Below are 6,496 nucleotides of genomic sequence, written 5' to 3' on the forward strand. Positions count from 1 at the left end.
AGTATATTCTAAGATGAACTTTTTAATTCATCGGTTACCGATAAAATCTTGTTATTATGTATAAATAATTTCAACTCGACACAAAATATCACAATAAATTTTTGCTAATTTGTCAGTATTAATTTAAATATCAACCCAGGCTTGAAATCCCATCATAAGATTGCTATCACAACAACACAAGGCGTATTTTAATAAAGAGAATCCAGATTTACAGTCAACTATTTGTGAGGTTCAAAAATAAAATAAGAAACAAAGAAAGTTTAAACAAATATGCAATCTGTAAAGATTATTTGTCACAAGCTGAAAAGACAGTAACACAATTAACTACAGCAAATTGATTGCTGTCTATTGCTCTCCCTTCTTTCAACAAAACAAAAGGGGTCAACAGGCAAAAAAAAGTTATCCATAAAGAGGTGCACCGTCCATCAAAGTGAATCCACCCAACTACAAAAGGTATATAGAGAGGATGATTTTCTAAATAAATAACGAATCCTTCCTTGATAATGAGCTTAAGGGTTGAATTTCCAATACTCATACTTGATCATATATATTTTCAAATTTAATGCATCAAATAAAGATCCGTTTGATGCTCTCTAAACATTAAAAATAAACCCTTAGGTTGCTCTATACATCTCCATATTTTTTATAGAACAAAAAAAATCTCTCTATAAAACTTTCTAGTATAAATTGTTTCATCTCTAACATGCTTTTTGTAATTCCAACTACAGTCGCTAATAACCTCGTTGTATGACTAATCTATTCCCCTATAATTATAACAATGATGAACATCAAAATTGTTCTAAACTACAGAAACCAAAATATTAAAATACTAAAACAAAAATATTGCATCAATCAGATGACATCATCTTAGTTTGCGCATTTTATTGAGATCTTTTAAACAGATTACTCAAATAACTCCGTTTACAATCTTGATAAACATCTCATTTGGGCCCTAAAGTTCACTTTTATCCATCTTTTCTAAAGCTAACACAAATTATTTGAATTGCATTCATGATATTGTTCATTTTGTTCTTCTTAAGAAATTGCTCTCATAATTGCTTAATAGACCTATTAGAATATTTATTAATGGCTAGTTTTAGTCATTATTAATTCCTGTTTATTCTGAGTTATTAGCTTGGATTATTTATTATTTCCTTCCTTATTTCTTTGCTTACTTGTAGATCCTGTAATGGGTATTTATACCCCTCTTTCCATCATAAGATTTACCTTAGTTCTTTTCTAACATGGTTTCAGAGTCATGGTCCTAACTTAGTTGCCGTCGAGCTAGCCAGTTCAGCTCCTTTCAATATGCCGGATCCCCTCTTAGTTTTGTCGTTCCTTCTCTTGAGCCAGCTAGGTCTGCTTCAAGCCTCGTCTCTTCGAAACCCTTTAGAGTTTTCCGAAGCTATCCAGATCTTGCCGGCCTAGATTCCCCAGTCGCCAAATGCCCATCCAAAACCTCTGTTCTGATCACCAGAGACACCTTCCAGCCATCAGAAACCCTGCCTAATTGTTTGATCTCCCTCCTGGTTTGTTGGAGCCCCTTCTAGAACCTTTTTCCAGGGCCAGGAGATCTAGTCCAATGGGAACCCCTTCCAAAGGCCATATTCCTTCAGTAGCCAAAACTTTACAATGCCTCCACAACCTAGCATCTAGTTGGACTCAATTAAAATCACGGCGGACTCCACCAACATCAAGTCGTCATTAGAAGATGTTCTTGATTCCACAAGAGGATCAATTCCAACTATTGTTCCTATGCAGACCAGAGGACAAGAAAACAATAACTTTTTGATCACAACTGATAAACTGAACGACGGTAATTTTTTCCTATGGTCTCAATCTATGTCCTTGTTCATCAGAGCGCGTGGGAAATTCGGTCATCTAACTAGTATGATTCATGAACCTCCACAGAGACTTCGAAAGGCAAATCATATATGTTCCTTCCGCTAGTGCCCTCTAGACGACAACTCGTGATACCTACTCGGATGTAAAAAATTCCAGCCAATTCTATGAGGTATATGAGAAAATCCGTGAGGCAAAATAAGGATACAGGACAATGCCCTAGTACTACAAAGATCTAATTGCATTATGGATGAAATGAGACCTGCATTAGGACTACACTTGAGAATCTTCAGCCAACCTATCTCTCTTCCAAAAAATTGTTGAAAATGACCACATGTTCCAATTTTTAGTAGGCCTCAACAAAGAACTTAACGATGTCCGGGACCGTATCTTTGGTCGGGAGCCTTTTCCTTCTGCTCGTGCTGCTTTCACTAAGATTCATCCTGAAAAGAGCTAGAGATTTGTCATGTTTGGTGCTACCACACTGTCTACCGATGTATTAGCCTCGGTCTCTACTCTAATAGTGTTCAACCCTAGACTGGTAACCCTAATTGTGATTATTGTCACAAATCCAACCACACTCGTGATAAATGTTGAATGCTCCATTAGAAACCTGCATCCAAACCTTCGGTCAAATCTTCCGCTGTCAAGGGTCTTGCTACAGCTTTTGAATCCAAACAGTACAGCCAGCCTCTACCTAGAACAATCCAAAATCCTCCAATTCTCTTAAAAGTCAAATGAAACACTTAATCAAGCTGCTTGGATCCAGTTCGCTCTCTTCTGGCCCATCGACCTCTCATATTCGTCAAGGTACCAATCCCATAGCACTCACTTCTTTGGCCTCTTCTACTCCATGGATAATTGATTCGAGTGTCACAGACCAAATGATTGGAAGTTCACAAGTCTTCACGGCATAATATCATTGCTCGGGGAAGGATACTCCTAAAATTGTTGACGGGTCCCAAAATTTCATTGTTGGTAAATGATCTGTTGTTTTAACAGGTCTAACTCTAGAATCTGTGTTACATGTACCTCTGTTGAAGTGTAATTTTTATCTGTCAGTAAGTTGACCTATGACATTGATTGCGTTGCTTATTTTTTTCTCTGATGTTGTGTCTTTCAGGATCGTTCTATGAGAAAGATGAATGGAACTGCTAAACGGGTAGGCGGGTTCCACTTCTTCCAAGAGAAAAACACAAAAAACAAGGACACTCCATCGAGTAGTTGAAGTTTATCTAAGTCCACTGAATGTCCTATCATGTTGTTATACAGTCGTTTAGGTCATCCTAGTTTCTAATATCTAGAATAATTGTATCCATTGATGTTTACTAATAAAAATCTTTCTAATTTCAAATGTAAAACATGTCAGTTAGCTAAACATCATCGTGTTCCTAATCGACCCCACAAGTACACACCTTCTGCTCCGCTCTTATTCACAGTGATTTATGGGGGCCCTCTCGCACTCTTAGCTACACCAATAAATGGTGGTTTATTACCTTAATTGATGATCACACTCGAATTACGTGAGTCCATATTTTAAAAGATAAATCTAAAGATATTGTCACTTTCAAAAACATCTACATTTTCATTTTGACATAATTTAAAACTCCTATTCAAGTTCTATGGACAGAAAATGGTCGTGAATTTTTTAACTCTATATTAGAAGAATTCTTGATAAGTAAGATCATCCTCCATCATAACTTGTGTACCGACACTCAACAAAATGGGATAGTCGAGAGAAAAAACCGATATCTCCTTAACGTTACTCGCTCCATTATGTTTCCCTATAATGTCCCAAAACATTTCTGGAATGATGTCATTCATACCGTCACTTATCTTATCAATAGAGTTCTATCAAAAACTCAACTTTTGTGACCCTTTAGCCATCTTGAGATTGTGCTTTCCAAACAATTGAGTCTTCTACACTTTAGTTCAAAAAATTTTTAGGTGCACAAGCTTTACTTGGAACACGACCCCAACTCGAAGTAAAGTTGATCCCAGGTCCATAAAAAATGTTTTTGTCGGATACTCTGCCACTAAAAAGCGGTATCGATGCCTTGACCCTACCACAAATAAGATCTACGTGAGTGTTAATAACTCCTTTTTTTTAATGTTACCTACTTACTCGACATCCAGTGAGAGGGAACTAAAGTTAATGGACACTATTCCTTACCCTACTCATACGGATGGTCCCCCCACGTCACCTACCATTAAGGAACCCTCTATTCATTTCGTTCCACCTACTTCTCCTACCACCAAAGAGTCCTCTGCCCTTTGGTTCCACTAGCACATCCTCGCACTCTTTATGTACCCTTGATGCACTAGTTTTGATGCACCTACTCTCAAGCTCGCTAACCCTTTGTTGGACCCTGACTATCCTCCGAACGATATCTCCAACACTATTCCTACTCCAAATGAGAAAGTCAATACATCAAGGTAAGCAATCAGACATGATCTCTCTATCCTAAAGTAAACTATGTTTCTTTTTGCAGATTATCACCAACCTACAGAGCATTTTCTACGTCCTTGACCAATCATCAGCTTCCATCTACTATTGAGGGTGCCTTAGCAGACCCAACTTAGAAAGCTAACGCCATGGAAAAGATAAATGCCCTTCAGCGGAACCAAACTTGGGACATTGTTGATCTTCCTCGGGGCAAGAAAGTAGTGAGATGTCAATGAATTTTTTTCATCAAGTTTAAATCTGATGGATCATTTGAACACGAAAATGCAGGATTGGTTTCCAAAGGGTACTCACAGACCTATAGAGTTGACTATGAGAAGACATTTACTCCGACAGCTAAATTAAACACCACTTGGGTCATATTATCCCATGTAATGAATCTAGATTGGTCATTATTCCAACTTAATGTCAAGAATGTGTTCCTAAATGAAAATCTTACAAATGAGGTATACATGACTTTTCCTCCAGACTTTAACTCCACTACGTCCCAGAGACAAGTATATAGGCTACGAAAGTCTCTCTATAGCTCGAAGCAATCACCACGGGCATGATTCAAGAAGTCTACAAAGATAGTGGTAGGTCATTGATTCACTCAGGCTCAATCGAATCATACTCGCTTCTTCCAGCATTTCTCTAACGACCAATTAGCTTTCCTTATCGTTTATATTGACGATATTATTCTCAGAGGTAATAATCTACCAGCATTGGAGTCTTTAAAAGGCATTCTTGATGATTCCTTTGAAATGAAAGACTTGGGATCTCTTTGGTACTTTTTAGACATTGAAGTTGTTTGGTCATCTCAGGGAATTTGTCTGTCTCAACGGTTTGACCCTTTGACAGAGAATAATCTTCTTCTATGCAAACCAATGGTTGTCCTGATGGATCCAAATGAAAAACTCCTTGATGTTCCTAATGTTCGTGTAAACAAAACTCACTATCAGCGTCTTGTGGGAAAACGCATCTACATTGCCCATACAAGCCCAAACATATGCCATGCAATCAGAATAGTGAATTCATGCATGATTCCTATGAGCACCATTTCCAAGTTGTCCACCAGATTTTCCACTATTTAAAAGGTACACCGGGCTTAGATTTATTTTTTTTCCAGCGACCTCTCATTCTATTACAGTTTACACACACGGGTTGGGTTGGATTAGTCCAGGATTGGCAATATGTCTCGAAGTACTGGTCATTTGTGTGGGGAAACCTGGTCATGTGGAAAATCTAGTCCATAGTTGTTAGGAGCAGTGCGGATGCTGAATTTCGATCCATGTCTTTGGGAATTTGTGAAGCTCTCTAATTATGCATCATGCTCCATGAACTACATATGATAGTCTCCGCTCCCCTACAATTGTTCTGTGATAACAAGACAACCATTAGCATTTTGCTCACAATATGGTCCAGCATGATTGCACCAAACATGTTGGGATTGACCGACACTTCTTTAAGGAAAAACTCGAGTCTAAGAAAATTTGTGTTTCGTTCATGTCATCTAGTGTTCAGTTGGCAGATATTCTCACAAATAACCTTCTCAGCCATTGTTCGATGATTACAAATCCAAGTTGAACATCACTGGCATATATGCTACGACTTGAGAGGGTGTATTACAATATTTATTAATGACTAGTTTTAGCCCTTATTAATTCTTGTTTATTTTGAGTTATTAGCTTGAATTCTTTATTATTCCCTTCATTCTCTACTGTATCCTATTTTTATTTCTTTCCTTAACTGTAGAACCTGTAATGGGTACTTATACCCCTCTTTGCATAAATAAGATTTACCCTAGTTGTATTCTAACAATTAGAGAACCTCCATTTAAATTCCTAAATCTTGTTGAATTTCATCTAGCATTTGATCATGAACTTGTTTCATAACATTAGAAAATTGACTATAGAACAAGTTGGTATGAGAACATTGATCAATGGTGTGCAATACTAATAAAAGAACGAGTAACAAGGGAGAATATCTTCTTGTCTAAGAGTGAAAACGAAAGACAAAATAAATAAATAAATGAGTAGGTGAAGTTGCAATCCATTATCACCAAATCAAATCTTATTAATCCTTATCACACTCTCCCTACTGCTTCGATTCGCCCAACAATAAATGCTAGGTAGGCAATGCTGGCAATATGAAAGACAAATTGAGAATGAGTGATAAATAAAAGAACAAGCCTCATAAAAAATAAGCCAA

The 6,496-nt window shown here is 37.2% G+C and overlaps 1 protein-coding gene across 1 annotated transcript in view; it reads right to left on the minus strand.

The window, feature by feature from the left end:
• The window catches only part of LOC110023688, a gene marked incomplete at its 5' end in the record, with an annotated part of 34,088 nt that overhangs the window by 801 nt on the left and 26,791 nt on the right, over positions 1–6,496 (minus strand).

This window comes from Phalaenopsis equestris, unplaced genomic scaffold (assembly GCF_001263595.1).
Source record: "Phalaenopsis equestris unplaced genomic scaffold, ASM126359v1 Scaffold000226, whole genome shotgun sequence".
NCBI lineage: Eukaryota > Viridiplantae > Streptophyta > Magnoliopsida > Asparagales > Orchidaceae > Phalaenopsis > Phalaenopsis equestris.